At 47.1% G+C, this 17,350-nt stretch overlaps 1 long non-coding RNA gene across 1 annotated transcript in view; it reads left to right on the forward strand.

Annotated features, from left to right (window-relative positions):
* Nucleotides 1–15,067, forward strand: part of LOC149442080 (uncharacterized) — a 152,540-nt gene extending 137,473 nt beyond the window's left edge. The window contains exon 2 of the long non-coding RNA XR_016307240.1: nt 14,949–15,067. This is a non-coding gene — a long non-coding RNA (uncharacterized LOC149442080). The remainder of the gene's footprint in view (nt 1–14,948) is intronic.
* Nucleotides 15,068–17,350: the final 2,283 nt, after the last annotated feature.

Raw genomic sequence — 17,350 nt, forward strand, 5'->3', positions numbered from 1 at the left:
AGTTGGCCAGCTTAAACATGTATTGCAATATGTGTGAACTAAAAATCTCAATGTTTATGGCAAAGTTTGCTGGAAAGGATATATATCAGTGTGCAGAGGGTTGTTCCTGGATCTTCCCATGTCTGTGTGGAGCACAAAGGTGCCATTTTACAAATGTGACAACGGTTGCACTGTAGGCCCTAGTGGAGCTCTGACAGAGTCCTCTTTGGGCTACTTGTTGGGATTTCTTGAAGGTGAAAGTCAAGCTTTCGCCTGTAGCCTCTAGAGGTTCTCTAAAGGTTGGATGTTTCTCTGGATAATCTGTTGTAGAGAGGAGGAGAGCTTGGTACCAAAGCCAATGTCTGAGACAGGGAACCAGCTCAGCACCAGTGTCCTAGACAGTAGCGTCCGAGGCCCTGAAATAGGGGATAAACTCCTCGCTAATGTTGGAGGCTCTACAAGACAAGTGTGAGAGGCCCTGAAACAGGGGATAAACTCCACTCTGATGTCGGAGGCTCCGCAGAGACACAGGAGTGCAAAGCCCTGAATATGGGGTACGAGCCTAGTATCTGGTCCAGATTAATGGCAAACTGACCGGCCATGAGCTGCAGCCAAAGAGCGCGGGATGCCCTAGTGAAGCATGCTTCTCACATCCTCTAGAGCTTTGAAGGTCAGTAGCCAGGTTTTAACCTAGCAGCTCTCCCCCCACTTTGTGTCTTTTTGCCCCATGTTGGCATTGTGTCCACAGTAGCATTTGCTTTTGGTAGAGTAGGGTTTGGCCAGAAAGGTTTAGTTTGACGCAGTTGGCCAGCTTAAACATGTATTGCAATATGTGTGAACTAAAAATCTCAATGTTTATGGCAAAGTTTGCTGGAAAGGATGTATAGCAGTGTGCAGAGGGTTGTTCCTGGATCTTCCCATGTCTGTGTGGAGCACAAAGGTGCCATTTTACAAATGTGACAACGGTTGCACTGTAGGCCCTAGTGGAGCTCTGACAGAGTCCTCTTTGGGCTACTTGTTGGGATTTCTTGAAGGTGAAAGTCAAGCTTTCGCCTGTAGCCTCTAGAGGTTCTCTAAAGGTTGGATGTTTCTCTGGATAATCTGTTGTAGAGAGGAGGAGAGCTTGGTACCAAAGCCAATGTCTGAGACAGGGAACCAGCTCAGCACCAGTGTCCTAGACAGTAGCGTCCGAGGCCCTGAAATAGGGGATGAACGCCTCGCTAATGTTGGAGGCTCTACAAGACAAGTGTGAGAGGCCCTGAAACAGGGGATAAACTCCACTCTGATGTCGGAGGCTCCACAGAGACACAGGAGTGCAAAGCCCTGAATATGGGGTACGAGCCTAGTATCTGGTCCAGATTAATGGCAAACTGACCGGCCATGAGCTGCAGCCAAAGAGCGCGGGATGCCCTAGTGAAGCATGCTTCTCACATCCTCTAGAGCTTTGAAGGTCAGTAGCCAGGTTTTAACCTAGCAGCTCTCCCCCCACTTTGTGTCTTTTTGCCCCATGTTGGCATTGTGTCCACAGTAGCATTTGCTTTTGGTAGAGTAGGGTTTGGCCAGAAAGGTTTAGTTTGACGCAGTTGGCCAGCTTAAACATGTATTGCAATATGTGTGAACTAAAAATCTCAATGTTTATGGCAAAGTTTGCTGGAAAGGATATATAGCAGTGTGCAGAGGGTTGTTCCTGGATCTTCCCATGTCTGTGTGGAGCACAAAGGTGCCATTTTACAAATGTGACAACGGTTGCACTGTAGGCCCTAGTGGAGCTCTGACAGAGTCCTCTTTGGGCTACTTGTTGGGATTTCTTGAAGGTGAAAGTCAAGCTTTCGCCTGTAGCCTCTAGAGGTTCTCTAAAGGTTGGATGTTTCTCTGGATAATCTGTTGTAGAGAGGAGGAGAGCTTGGTACCAAAGCCAATGTCTGAGACAGGGAACCAGCTCAGCACCAGTGTCCTAGACAGTAGCGTCCGAGGCCCTGAAATAGGGGATAAACTCCTCGCTAATGTTGGAGGCTCTACAAGACAAGTGTGAGAGGCCCTGAAACAGGGGATAAACTCCACTCTGATGTCGGAGGCTCCGCAGAGACACAGGAGTGCAAAGCCCTGAATATGGGGTACGAGCCTAGTATCTGGTCCAGATTAATGGCAAACTGACCGGCCATGAGCTGCAGCCAAAGAGCGCGGGATGCCCTAGTGAAGCATGCTTCTCACATCCTCTAGAGCTTTGAAGGTCAGTAGCCAGGTTTTAACCTAGCAGCTCTCCCCCCACTTTGTGTCTTTTTGCCCCATGTTGGCATTGTGTCCACAGTAGCATTTGCTTTTGGTAGAGTAGGGTTTGGCCAGAAAGGTTTAGTTTGACGCAGTTGGCCAGCTTAAACATGTATTGCAATATGTGTGAACTAAAAATCTCTATGTTTATGGCAAAGTTTGCTGGAAAGGATATATAGCAGTGTGCAGAGGGTTGTTCCTGGATCTTCCCATGTCTGTGTGGAGCACAAAGGTGCCATTTTACAAATGTGACAACGGTTGCACTGTAGGCCCTAGTGGAGCTCTGACAGAGTCCTCTTTGGGCTACTTGTTGGGATTTCTTGAAGGTGAAAGTCAAGCTTTCGCCTGTAGCCTCTAGAGGTTCTCTAAAGGTTGGATGTTTCTCTGGATAATCTGTTGTAGAGAGGAGGAGAGCTTGGTACCAAAGCCAATGTCTGAGACAGGGAACCAGCTCAGCACCAGTGTCCTAGACAGTAGCGTCCGAGGCCCTGAAATAGGGGATAAACTCCTCGCTAATGTTGGAGGCTCTACAAGACAAGTGTGAGAGGCCCTGAAACAGGGGATAAACTCCACTCTGATGTCGGAGGCTCCGCAGAGACACAGGAGTGCAAAGCCCTGAATATGGGGTACGAGCCTAGTATCTGGTCCAGATTAATGGCAAACTGACCGGCCATGAGCTGCAGCCAAAGAGCGCGGGATGCCCTAGTGAAGCATGCTTCTCACATCCTCTAGAGCTTTGAAGGTCAGTAGCCAGGTTTTAACCTAGCAGCTCTCCCCCCACTTTGTGTCTTTTTGCCCCATGTTGGCATTGTGTCCACAGTAGCATTTGCTTTTGGTAGAGTAGGGTTTGGCCAGAAAGGTTTAGTTTGACGCAGTTGGCCAGCTTAAACATGTATTGCAATATGTGTGAACTAAAAATCTCAATGTTTATGGCAAAGTTTGCTGGAAAGGATATATAGCAGTGTGCAGAGGGTTGTTCCTGGATCTTCCCATGTCTGTGTGGAGCACAAAGGTGCCATTTTACAAATGTGACAACGGTTGCACTGTAGGCCCTAGTGGAGCTCTGACAGAGTCCTCTTTGGGCTACTTGTTGGGATTTCTTGAAGGTGAAAGTCAAGCTTTCGCCTGTAGCCTCTAGAGGTTCTCTAAAGGTTGGATGTTTCTCTGGATAATCTGTTGTAGAGAGGAGGAGAGCTTGGTACCAAAGCCAATGTCTGAGACAGGGAACCAGCTCAGCACCAGTGTCCTAGACAGTAGCGTCCGAGGCCCTGAAATAGGGGATGAACTCCTCGCTAATGTTGGAGGCTCTACAAGACAAGTGTGAGAGGCCCTGAAACAGGGGATAAACTCCACTCTGATGTCGGAGGCTCCGCAGAGACACAGGAGTGCAAAGCCCTGAATATGGGGTACGAGCCTAGTATCTGGTCCAGATTAATGGCAAACTGACCGGCCATGAGCTGCAGCCAAAGAGCGCGGGATGCCCTAGTGAAGCATGCTTCTCACATCCTCTAGAGCTTTGAAGGTCAGTAGCCAGGTTTTAACCTAGCAGCTCTCCCCCCACTTTGTGTCTTTTTGCCCCATGTTGGCATTGTGTCCACAGTAGCATTTGCTTTTGGTAGAGTAGGGTTTGGCCAGAAAGGTTTAGTTTGACGCAGTTGGCCAGCTTAAACATGTATTGCAATATGTGTGAACTAAAAATCTCAATGTTTATGGCAAAGTTTGCTGGAAAGGATATATAGCAGTGTGCAGAGGGTTGTTCCTGGATCTTCCCATGTCTGTGTGGAGCACAAAGGTGCCATTTTACAAATGTGACAACGGTTGCACTGTAGGCCCTAGTGGAGCTCTGACAGAGTCCTCTTTGGGCTACTTGTTGGGATTTCTTGAAGGTGAAAGTCAAGCTTTCGCCTGTAGCCTCTAGAGGTTCTCTAAAGGTTGGATGTTTCTCTGGATAATCTGTTGTAGAGAGGAGGAGAGCTTGGTACCAAAGCCAATGTCTGAGACAGGGAACCAGCTCAGCACCAGTGTCCTAGACAGTAGCGTCCGAGGCCCTGAAATAGGGGATAAACTCCTCGCTAATGTTGGAGGCTCTACAAGACAAGTGTGAGAGGCCCTGAAACAGGGGATAAACTCCACTCTGATGTCGGAGGCTCCGCAGAGACACAGGAGTGCAAAGCCCTGAATATGGGGTACGAGCCTAGTATCTGGTCCAGATTAATGGCAAACTGACCGGCCATGAGCTGCAGCCAAAGAGCGCGGGATGCCCTAGTGAAGCATGCTTCTCACATCCTCTAGAGCTTTGAAGGTCAGTAGCCAGGTTTTAACCTAGCAGCTCTCCCCCCACTTTGTGTCTTTTTGCCCCATGTTGGCATTGTGTCCACAGTAGCATTTGCTTTTGGTAGAGTAGGGTTTGGCCAGAAAGGTTTAGTTTGACGCAGTTGGCCAGCTTAAACATGTATTGCAATATGTGTGAACTAAAAATCTCAATGTTTATGGCAAAGTTTGCTGGAAAGGATATATAGCAGTGTGCAGAGGGTTGTTCCTGGATCTTCCCATGTCTGTGTGGAGCACAAAGGTGCCATTTTACAAATGTGACAACGGTTGCACTGTAGGCCCTAGTGGAGCTCTGACAGAGTCCTCTTTGGGCTACTTGTTGGGATTTCTTGAAGGTGAAAGTCAAGCTTTCGCCTGTAGCCTCTAGAGGTTCTCTAAAGGTTGGATGTTTCTCTGGATAATCTGTTGTAGAGAGGAGGAGAGCTTGGTACCAAAGCCAATGTCTGAGACAGGGAACCAGCTCAGCACCAGTGTCCTAGACAGTAGCGTCCGAGGCCCTGAAATAGGGGATAAACTCCTCGCTAATGTTGGAGGCTCTACAAGACAAGTGTGAGAGGCCCTGAAACAGGGGATAAACTCCACTCTGATGTCGGAGGCTCCGCAGAGACACAGGAGTGCAAAGCCCTGAATATGGGGTACGAGCCTAGTATCTGGTCCAGATTAATGGCAAACTGAGCGGCCATGAGCTGCAGCCAAAGAGCGCGGGATGCCCTAGTGAAGCATGCTTCTCACATCCTCTAGAGCTTTGAAGGTCAGTAGCCAGGTTTTAACCTAGCAGCTCTCCCCCCACTTTGTGTCTTTTTGCCCCATGTTGGCATTGTGTCCACAGTAGCATTTGCTTTTGGTAGAGTAGGGTTTGGCCAGAAAGGTTTAGTTTGACGCAGTTGGCCAGCTTAAACATGTATTGCAATATGTGTGAACTAAAAATCTCAATGTTTATGGCAAAGTTTGCTGGAAAGGATATATAGCAGTGTGCAGAGGGTTGTTCCTGGATCTTCCCATGTCTGTGTGGAGCACAAAGGTGCCATTTTACAAATGTGACAACGGTTGCACTTTAGGCCCTAGTGGAGCTCTGACAGAGTCCTCTTTGGGCTACTTGTTGGGATTTCTTGAAGGTGAAAGTCAAGCTTTCGCCTGTAGCCTCTAGAGGTTCTCTAAAGGTTGGATGTTTCTCTGGATAATCTGTTGTAGAGAGGAGGAGAGCTTGGTACCAAAGCCAATGTCTGAGACAGGGAACCAGCTCAGCACCAGTGTCCTAGACAGTAGCGTCCTAGGCCCTGAAATAGGGGATAAACTCCTCGCTAATGTTGGAGGCTCTACAAGACAAGTGTGAGAGGCCCTGAAACAGGGGATAAACTCCACTCTGATGTCGGAGGCTCCGCAGAGACACAGGAGTGCAAAGCCCTGAATATGGGGTACGAGCCTAGTATCTGGTCCAGATTAATGGCAAACTGACCGGCCATGAGCTGCAGCCAAAGAGCGCGGGATGCCCTAGTGAAGCATGCTTCTCACATCCTCTAGAGCTTTGAAGGTCAGTAGCCAGGTTTTAACCTAGCAGCTCTCCCCCCACTTTGTGTCTTTTTGCCCCATGTTGGCATTGTGTCCACAGTAGCATTTGCTTTTGGTAGAGTAGGGTTTGGCCAGAAAGGTTTAGTTTGACGCAGTTGGCCAGCTTAAACATGTATTGCAATATGTGTGAACTAAAAATCTCAATGTTTATGGCAAAGTTTGCTGGAAAGGATATATAGCAGTGTGCAGAGGGTTGTTCCTGGATCTTCCCATGTCTGTGTGGAGCACAAAGGTGCCATTTTACAAATGTGACAACGGTTGCACTGTAGGCCCTAGTGGAGCTCTGACAGAGTCCTCTTTGGGCTACTTGTTGGGATTTCTTGAAGGTGAAAGTCAAGCTTTCGCCTGTAGCCTCTAGAGGTTCTCTAAAGGTTGGATGTTTCTCTGGATAATCTGTTGTAGAGAGGAGGAGAGCTTGGTACCAAAGCCAATGTCTGAGACAGGGAACCAGCTCAGCACCAGTGTCCTAGACAGTAGCGTCCGAGGCCCTGAAATAGGGGATGAACTCCTCGCTAATGTTGGAGGCTCTACAAGACAAGTGTGAGAGGCCCTGAAACAGGGGATAAACTCCACTCTGATGTCGGAGGCTCCGCAGAGACACAGGAGTGCAAAGCCCTGAATATGGGGTACGAGCCTAGTATCTGGTCCAGATTAATGGCAAACTGACCGGCCATGAGCTGCAGCCAAAGAGCGCGGGATGCCCTAGTGAAGCATGCTTCTCACATCCTCTAGAGCTTTGAAGGTCAGTAGCCAGGTTTTAACCTAGCAGCTCTCCCCCCACTTTGTGTCTTTTTGCCCCATGTTGGCATTGTGTCCACAGTAGCATTTGCTTTTGGTAGAGTAGGGTTTGGCCAGAAAGGTTTAGTTTGACGCAGTTGGCCAGCTTAAACATGTATTGCAATATGTGTGAACTAAAAATCTCAATGTTTATGGCAAAGTTTGCTGGAAAGGATATATAGCAGTGTGCAGAGGGTTGTTCCTGGATCTTCCCATGTCTGTGTGGAGCACAAAGGTGCCATTTTACAAATGTGACAACGGTTGCACTGTAGGCCCTAGTGGAGCTCTGACAGAGTCCTCTTTGGGCTACTTGTTGGGATTTCTTGAAGGTGAAAGTCAAGCTTTCGCCTGTAGCCTCTAGAGGTTCTCTAAAGGTTGGATGTTTCTCTGGATAATCTGTTGTAGAGAGGAGGAGAGCTTGGTACCAAAGCCAATGTCTGAGACAGGGAACCAGCTCAGCACCAGTGTCCTAGACAGTAGCGTCCTAGGCCCTGAAATAGGGGATGAACTCCTCGCTAATGTTGGAGGCTCTACAAGACAAGTGTGAGAGGCCCTGAAACAGGGGATAAACTCCACTCTGATGTCGGAGGCTCCGCAGAGACACAGGAGTGCAAAGCCCTGAATATGGGGTACGAGCCTAGTATCTGGTCCAGATTAATGGCAAACTGAGCGGCCATGAGCTGCAGCCAAAGAGCGCGGGATGCCCTAGTGAAGCATGCTTCTCACATCCTCTAGAGCTTTGAAGGTCAGTAGCCAGGTTTTAACCTAGCAGCTCTCCCCCCACTTTGTGTCTTTTTGCCCCATGTTGGCATTGTGTCCACAGTAGCATTTGCTTTTGGTAGAGTAGGGTTTGGCCAGAAAGGTTTACTTTGACGCAGTTGGCCAGCTTAAACATGTATTGCAATATGTGTGAACTAAAAATCTCAATGTTTATGGCAAAGTTTGCTGGAAAGGATATATATCAGTGTGCAGAGGGTTGTTCCTGGATCTTCCCATGTCTGTGTGGAGCACAAAGGTGCCATTTTACAAATGTGACAACGGTTGCACTGTAGGCCCTAGTGGAGCTCTGACAGAGTCCTCTTTGGGCTACTTGTTGGGATTTCTTGAAGGTGAAAGTCAAGCTTTCGCCTGTAGCCTCTAGAGGTTCTCTAAAGGTTGGATGTTTCTCTGGATAATCTGTTGTAGAGAGGAGGAGAGCTTGGTACCAAAGCCAATGTCTGAGACAGGGAACCAGCTCAGCACCAGTGTCCTAGACAGTAGCGTCCGAGGCCCTGAAATAGGGGATAAACTCCTCGCTAATGTTGGAGGCTCTACAAGACAAGTGTGAGAGGCCCTGAAACAGGGGATAAACTCCACTCTGATGTCGGAGGCTCCGCAGAGACACAGGAGTGCAAAGCCCTGAATATGGGGTACGAGCCTAGTATCTGGTCCAGATTAATGGCAAACTGACCGGCCATGAGCTGCAGCCAAAGAGCGCGGGATGCCCTAGTGAAGCATGCTTCTCATATCCTCTAGAGCTTTGAAGGTCAGTAGCCAGGTTTTAACCTAGCAGCTCTCCCCCCACTTTGTGTCTTTTTGCCCCATGTTGGCATTGTGTCCACAGTAGCATTTGCTTTTGGTAGAGTAGGGTTTGGCCAGAAAGGTTTAGTTTGACGCAGTTGGCCAGCTTAAACATGTATTGCAATATGTGTGAACTAAAAATCTCAATGTTTATGGCAAAGTTTGCTGGAAAGGATATATAGCAGTGTGCAGAGGGTTGTTCCTGGATCTTCCCATGTCTGTGTGGAGCACAAAGGTGCCATTTTACAAATGTGACAACGGTTGCACTGTAGGCCCTAGTGGAGCTCTGACAGAGTCCTCTTTGGGCTACTTGTTGGGATTTCTTGAAGGTGAAAGTCAAGCTTTCGCCTGTAGCCTCTAGAGGTTCTCTAAAGGTTGGATGTTTCTCTGGATAATCTGTTGTAGAGAGGAGGAGAGCTTGGTACCAAAGCCAATGTCTGAGACAGGGAACCAGCTCAGCACCAGTGTCCTAGACAGTAGCGTCCGAGGCCCTGAAATAGGGGATGAACTCCTCGCTAATGTTGGAGGCTCTACAAGACAAGTGTGAGAGGCCCTGAAACAGGGGATAAACTCCACTCTGATGTCGGAGGCTCCGCAGAGACACAGGAGTGCAAAGCCCTGAATATGGGGTACGAGCCTAGTATCTGGTCCAGATTAATGGCAAACTGACCGGCCATGAGCTGCAGCCAAAGAGCGCGGGATGCCCTAGTGAAGCATGCTTCTCACATCCTCTAGAGCTTTGAAGGTCAGTAGCCAGGTTTTAACCTAGCAGCTCTCCCCCCACTTTGTGTCTTTTTGCCCCATGTTGGCATTGTGTCCACAGTAGCATTTGCTTTTGGTAGAGTAGGGTTTGGCCAGAAAGGTTTACTTTGACGCAGTTGGCCAGCTTAAACATGTATTGCAATATGTGTGAACTAAAAATCTCAATGTTTATGGCAAAGTTTGCTGGAAAGGATATATAGCAGTGTGCAGAGGGTTGTTCCTGGATCTTCCCATGTCTGTGTGGAGCACAAAGGTGCCATTTTACAAATGTGACAACGGTTGCACTGTAGGCCCTAGTGGAGCTCTGACAGAGTCCTCTTTGGGCTACTTGTTGGGATTTCTTGAAGGTGAAAGTCAAGCTTTCGCCTGTAGCCTCTAGAGGTTCTCTAAAGGTTGGATGTTTCTCTGGATAATCTGTTGTAGAGAGGAGGAGAGCTTGGTACCAAAGCCAATGTCTGAGACAGGGAACCAGCTCAGCACCAGTGTCCTAGACAGTAGCGTCCGAGGCCCTGAAATAGGGGATGAACTCCTCGCTAATGTTGGAGGCTCTACAAGACAAGTGTGAGAGGCCCTGAAACAGGGGATAAACTCCACTCTGATGTCGGAGGCTCCGCAGAGACACAGGAGTGCAAAGCCCTGAATATGGGGTACGAGCCTAGTATCTGGTCCAGATTAATGGCAAACTGACCGGCCATGAGCTGCAGCCAAAGAGCGCGGGATGCCCTAGTGAAGCATGCTTCTCACATCCTCTAGAGCTTTGAAGGTCAGTAGCCAGGTTTTAACCTAGCAGCTCTCCCCCCACTTTGTGTCTTTTTGCCCCATGTTGGCATTGTGTCCACAGTAGCATTTGCTTTTGGTAGAGTAGGGTTTGGCCAGAAAGGTTTAGTTTGACGCAGTTGGCCAGCTTAAACATGTATTGCAATATGTGTGAACTAAAAATCTCAATGTTTATGGCAAAGTTTGCTGGAAAGGATATATAGCAGTGTGCAGAGGGTTGTTCCTGGATCTTCCCATGTCTGTGTGGAGCACAAAGGTGCCATTTTACAAATGTGACAACGGTTGCACTGTAGGCCCTAGTGGAGCTCTGACAGAGTCCTCTTTGGGCTACTTGTTGGGATTTCTTGAAGGTGAAAGTCAAGCTTTCGCCTGTAGCCTCTAGAGGTTCTCTAAAGGTTGGATGTTTCTCTGGATAATCTGTTGTAGAGAGGAGGAGAGCTTGGTACCAAAGCCAATGTCTGAGACAGGGAACCAGCTCAGCACCAGTGTCCTAGACAGTAGCGTCCGAGGCCCTGAAATAGGGGATAAACTCCTCGCTAATGTTGGAGGCTCTACAAGACAAGTGTGAGAGGCCCTGAAACAGGGGATAAACTCCACTCTGATGTCGGAGGCTCCGCAGAGACACAGGAGTGCAAAGCCCTGAATATGGGGTACGAGCCTAGTATCTGGTCCAGATTAATGGCAAACTGAGCGGCCATGAGCTGCAGCCAAAGAGCGCGGGACACCTCCAGCACTGGTGCAGGGGGGACACCTCCAGTACTGGGGCAGGGGGGACACCTCCAGCACTGGGGCAGGGGGGACACCTCCAATACTCGGACAGTGGGGACACCTGCAGCACTGGGGCAGGGGGGACACCTCCAATACTCGGACAGTGGGCACACAACCAGCACTGGGGCAGGGGGGACACCTCCAGCGTTGGGGCAGGGGGGACACCTCCAATACTCGGACAGTGGGGACACCTCCAGCACTGGGGCAGGGGGGACACCTCCAGCACTGGGGCAGGGGGGACACCTCCAATACTCGGACAGTGGGGACACCTCCAGCACTGGGACAGAGGGGGCACCTCCAATACTTGGACAGTGGGGACACCTCCAGCACTGGGGCAGGGGGGACACCTTCAGCATGGGGGATACCTCCAGCACTGGGGCAGGGGGGACACCTCCAAAACTCGGACAGTGGGGAAATCTACAGCACTGGGGCAGGGGGGGGCACCTGACACCTCCAGCAGGGGGGATACCTCCAGCACTGGGGCTGGGGGGGCTACCTTTAAAACCAGGGGCCACTCCAGTACTGGGGGGGGGGGGGCAGCGGCCACCTCCAATGCTGCAAAAGGGGTGGACACTGCCAAATCCAGGACAGAGGGGATACCTTCAATATGGGGAAAGAGGGGACATCTTCAAAACTGGGAAGGGGGGGGGGACATGGAACATCTGACAGCTCTAATACCAGGACACATCCAATACCAGGGGCCACCTCTCCAGTACACCAGGATGGGGGGGACACTTGACACCTTCACAACCAGTACAGGAGGCAGGTCCCCTCCAGTACACGGGGGCGATATTGGACACCTGAGATAATAGGACAAGGAGAACATCTCCAATACCAGGGTGGAGGGGGACCTGACTTCTCTTAATACTGCAATGGTGGGGAGGTGGAGGAACATCCAACACCAGGGAGACAACACTTCCAGTACTGGGATGGAGGGGACACCTCCAATACTGGGGCAGGGTAGAAAAGTGATAACTCTAATACCAGGGGGATACCACCATTATTGGGACGGGGGCATCTGATACATCCAGTAATGGAATGGGGGAGGGGGCGGTATTTTAAATATCACAGAGACACTGCCATTTCTTGGGTGGGAGGTTCCCCACCAATACCTGGATGGGGGTACACCACCAATACCAGGAACTCTCTAACACCAGGGAGACACCTCCAGTACTAGGATGGAGGGGACACCTAACACTAGGGGCACACTTCTAATACTAGGATCCCTCCCAACACCAGGGAGACACCTCCAATACAAGGACAAATGGGACACTGCCAACACCAGGACAAGGGGTAGGGACACCTGACACCTCCAGTACCTGGATACGGGGTAATATCTGACATCTCCAATACAAAGGGGACCCCTATAGGACTGCTACTAATGATTGTTTTCATAATCGATTAGTTGGCCAATTATTGCTTTGATTAATCAGATAAAAAAAAAACCTTGACAAAAGTGTGGTGTATAATTTAGTTAGTATGTAAAGTTTAAAATAGACAATTTCTTGGATATCAATATGCAGTGGTAAATATAAATAACCAGCTATGTGGTTAAGGAACAAGATATCTTATCCACTCTGAGAATGACAGAAGAGACTTATATACTATTAGAGGTTGAATCTGGTACATATCAGACTCCATTTTTATTTAACCACTTCAAGTCCGGACACTTTTGCCTCCTTCCTGTCCAGGCCAATTTTCAGCTTTCAGCGCTATCATATTTTGAATGACAATTGCGTGGTCATGCAACACTGTACCCATATGAATGTTTTTTAGCATTTTTTTGAGACCAATAAAGCTTTATTTTGGTGGTATTTATTCACCACTGGGATTTTTTTTGTTTTGCTATGTAAATGAAAAAGTCCACAAATTTTGAGTGTTTTTCTTATAAAATTTTTCAAATAAATATTTCATCATAAATCTTGGCCAAAATTTATTTTGTTATCTTTTTAGTAAAAAAAAATGCCAAATTAGTTTATAACCAAAAATTATCATTTTAAAAAATTTTTACATTTTATTATTTTTTTTTTTTTTACATACTGTCACTCTAGCAGTACAGTGTCACCATGGTGACACTGTACTACTTGTGGGGGATGATTTTTTATTTTCTTGTTTACACTGATTGCTTTTATACCCATAAAGGCTGTAAAAGCAATCATTTCTCCTTCTCTCTGACTACATTCTTGCATCCATTGAGAACTACTGTGTGAGCTGTGATTGGTCCCAGCTTGTCACATGGTACAAGGCTGTTCACAACAGCCTTGTACCATGTGATCTCTGTGATAATTCACAGATTTCACACGTAGTAAGCAATGATGTCAGAAGTGACATCTTACTTACTCCTAGATTGTTAGCTCCGTGGAGCAGTGCCCTCGAACCCCTCGTGTATTGTATTGTTACTGTACCCCACTAAAATGTACAGCGCTGAGCAAACTCTTAGCGCTATATAAATACTGTATAGTAATAATTCTTTGCATGTGATCACTGATTGGCCAATCAGTGATCACATGATTGGGACCTCACACAGAGGTTCTGTATGACGATCGGTGTTTCACTGTGTCCGGAGGACACAGCGGGCACCGGATCGTGGTGCTGTGCGATCCCAGGGAGCGCGCAAAAGCAGGGGGCGGGGAGGCCGTTTATAACCGGCCACTCGACCTTGCACTGCCACAGTCCGGCCATTTATATACAACAGTGATCCTTAGTAGTGCCTGCTGAGCTCAATGTGGTGAAATTCCTGCTGCAGCATGTGTACTTCCCTGACTGCTGCCCTCCCAGCTAAAGGGGGAACAGTTGAGGGGTGGTAAAAATTTGACTCAACCGTAGCATTCCCCAACCCCCCCAGTGTAAATACACCATTACCACACCAGTGCAGCCAGTCAGTGTCCCTGAACATCGCTATGTCACATCTGCCCCAGTGTTGACGTAAGGTTTTGTTCACAAGGGGCTTATCGATGCATACCTTGTGCAAGGGCCATGTTTACCTGCACAGGTGCTCTGTGCATCCCATGCAGGCAGTCACATTGATTATTGGGACACAACAGCTGCATGGACACAGCCGCTTTTCCCAATCCAACATCAGTGCAGGTGCATGTCCCCGAAATCACTGTCTGCATTTGGGGCTGTACACCTGCAAGGATGTCAGACTGGGGGCAGGAGTTCTGTGCATCCCCATGCAGGCAGTCCTATTCGTTTGGGCGTTCCTGCTGTCCTTGTGCTCCAGGGCCTACATAAATGAGAGAGGTAGTGAGGAAATGAGATGCCTAATTTACACCCTTATAAAGCTTGAAGGTTCTACTTTGATTTTGGGCCCCCCCCCCCCCCCCCCCCCATGTGGGTAAGTTGTGAAAACGTCTCATGCATGTGCTATCCCCATACTAAGGAGGAGAAGCAGAATGTGTTGAGGTGTAATTGTAAGTGTGCCCATGCTGCTTATGTGAAAAAACTTTTTAAAATGACAACTTGGGGAAATGTTTTTTTTTTTTGTTTTGTTTTGTTTTTTTTCTTTCATTTTCTGAACAATTACAACTTCAAAAATGTTACTATGCCTCTTACTAAATACCTTGGACTGTCTGATTTAAAATTAAAAAAAAAGGGTAATTTGGGGGGTATTTGTACTGTCCTAGCATTTTAGGGCCTCAAGAAATGAGTTGGGCAGTCAGTACATCAGAATTGATCATTTTATGGATATACAGTATATACCATAGTTTGTATGTAGTAGAATGTATTTTGGCCCACATTTATGAAGAAATATTATTGGCAAAACTTTACAGACCGGAAATGAAGAAATGGCAAAACGTTTTTCCATTTTATATAGTGCAAAAAACAAAACAAAAAAAACAGTTGTGACTAAATGACTTAATACCACCAAAAGAAAGCTCTATCTGTCTCACAGATTGATATAAATTTCATATGGGTACAGTGTTGCATGACTGAGTAATTGTCATTCAAAGTACGACAGCGCTGAAATCTGAAAAATGGCCTGGGCAGGAAGGGGGTGAAACAGTCTGGTGTTCAAGCAGATAAAAAGTGTAACGTTTTGTATCTATAGTTGCTGCACTAAGCAAGAAAACTGTAAGATATAGAAACACAATTTATTTCCTACTGTAGCAAACCACTGGGCTGATTATTTTAAGTGACTTCTTATTTCTTTGCAGTTTTTTGGGAATATGGCTGCTAATCCTGAAAACGCTCAACTCTTGCCTTTACTAGAAACCTTGGAAGACACATCTACCTCACATACAGAACAGACAGATGCTTATCTTGCAATTGCAAAGTGAGTACAATTGCATTTTGGAGCTAGAAACATTCCAGATTGTTGCGGTGCAGAATATTGCAGTGGATGCAGGAATTGATTTACTAAGGAATACCTAGCCAATAAATGTTAGTGAACAAGGGGAGCTGTTTTCACTCAATACCAACTTTTCTAGTTGAACAGCCTATTCTTAAAGTGCATCTAAGCCACAAAAAAATGAATATATTGCAGCTTTCTAGTCCTTAGATGTGGTGGCTGCACTAGTTTTCTTCCTTTATTTTTTCCCCTGATGATCCTCCAGTAACAAAACTGCCGTAGGATGACAATGCCTACTCTTCCTTTTGTATCAGCAGAAACAAGACAGGACAACAGAATGCTGTCCTTCTCTTATTGTACATACCGGAGGGGAGTGCTTCTGTACACCTTAGAGATAATAGTTAGCAGAGTGCACAGTAAGTTATCAGCTCACGAGATTTCTAACAAGATCAACAGGTATTTTTTGCACTTATCAAGCAGATATAACAAAACCCTTTCAGGCTGAATTCACACTAGAGCGGACAGCTGCCAGAGTGCTTTACCTCTTTGGCAAGCAAATTCAGCTAAAACAACCCCATGGTGTATAATCTTCCATTCTGATCTTTAGAACTATTTAGTGGTGAATATTCCTTCAAGTAGAAATTATATTCCACAATAAAATATTTAGGGTAATGTATATCAGTTTGTGTGTAATAATTTGACATTTGTCCTCCTTTGTAGCCGTCTTAGTGGAGAAGATGGGAAAGTTTTCAATGTCTTGGTTGGAAAGCAGTTCTCTCGTCTCTTTGAAGTTTTTAAGGTGAGAAGGATAAAAGTCTTACCTTTTGTGTATGATTTATCTTAACATAAAATGTGTGATTATTGGGGATGAGCGATTAAAGCTGATCTCCAGGTTTTAGCGAACTTTGAATAGTTTGGACCAAGCTAGTCCAAATGTACTGTTTACATCATTAACAGATGCAGCACCTCTATAAACTGTATGTAGCATCAGCTACATATGCGTTGCTGTGTTCAGGCTATGGGACTATGAATGAATACAAAGGTTCCTCAGGCTGAGGTGGAGACTGTGAGGGCACCCAACCGCCTGTGAATGGCTGAGCAGCACTCAATCCAATTTGACAGCTGCTGGAACACAGTGCTGTATGTGGCTGAGACGACATACCTGTTTATATAGCGCTCACATCCACTTCATCTGTTAAGTGAAGTAAATTTGTTTATGCCAGCTTGGTCCAAATTACTTAAGTTCGCAGAATTCTGCAGTTAGATTTGAATTCACCTACAGTTGATACCCATACATTTTTTCGGAAAATCTCTCATGCAAGAATAGGGATCGTACTTGAGATTGGTAGTCATAGGTTTAATTTCTGGCTAACTGCATTCATAGTACATTTTAAGGTCTTAACAGGCGTAGGGTAACATGCATGCATCAGCAATCATTGGAAAATAGACATCTAAATGTCTGACCAGCATTTGTGCTGCCTTAATGTTTAGTTTGACGCAGTTGGCCAGCTTAAACATGTATTGCAATATGTGTGAACTAAAAATCTCAATGTTTATGGCAAAGTTTGCTGGAAAGGATATATAGCAGTGTGCAGAGGGTTGTTCCTGGATCTTCCCATGTCTGTGTGGAGCACAAAGGTGCCATTTTACAAATGTGACAACGGTTGCACTGTAGGCCCTAGTGGAGCTCTGACAGAGTCCTCTTTGGGCTACTTGTTGGGATTTCTTGAAGGTGAAAGTCAAGCTTTCGCCTGTAGCCTCTAGAGGTTCTCTAAAGGTTGGATGTTTCTCTGGATAATCTGTTGTAGAGAGGAGGAGAGCTTGGTACCAAAGCCAATGTCTGAGACAGGGAACCAGCTCAGCACCAGTGTCCTAGACAGTAGCGTCCGAGGCCCTGAAATAGGGGATGAACTCCTCGCTAATGTTGGAGGCTCTACAAGACAAGTGTGAGAGGCCCTGAAACAGGGGATAAACTCCACTCTGATGTCGGAGGCTCCGCAGAGACACAGGAGTGCAAAGCCCTGAATATGGGGTACGAGCCTAGTATCTGGTCCAGATTAATGGCAAACTGACCGGCCATGAGCTGCAGCCAAAGAGCGCGGGATGCCCTAGTGAAGCATGCTTCTCACATCCTCTAGAGCTTTGAAGGTCAGTAGCCAGGTTTTAACCTAGCAGCTCTCCCCCCACTTTGTGTCTTTTTGCCCCATGTTGGCATTGTGTCCACAGTAGCATTTGCTTTTGGTAGAGTAGGGTTTGGCCAGAAAGGTT

The sequence above is a fragment of the Staurois parvus genome, unplaced genomic scaffold (genome assembly GCF_062004578.1).
Source record: "Staurois parvus isolate SC_StPar_1 unplaced genomic scaffold, SC_StPar_1.0 ptg000915l, whole genome shotgun sequence".
Lineage (NCBI taxonomy): Eukaryota > Metazoa > Chordata > Amphibia > Anura > Ranidae > Staurois > Staurois parvus.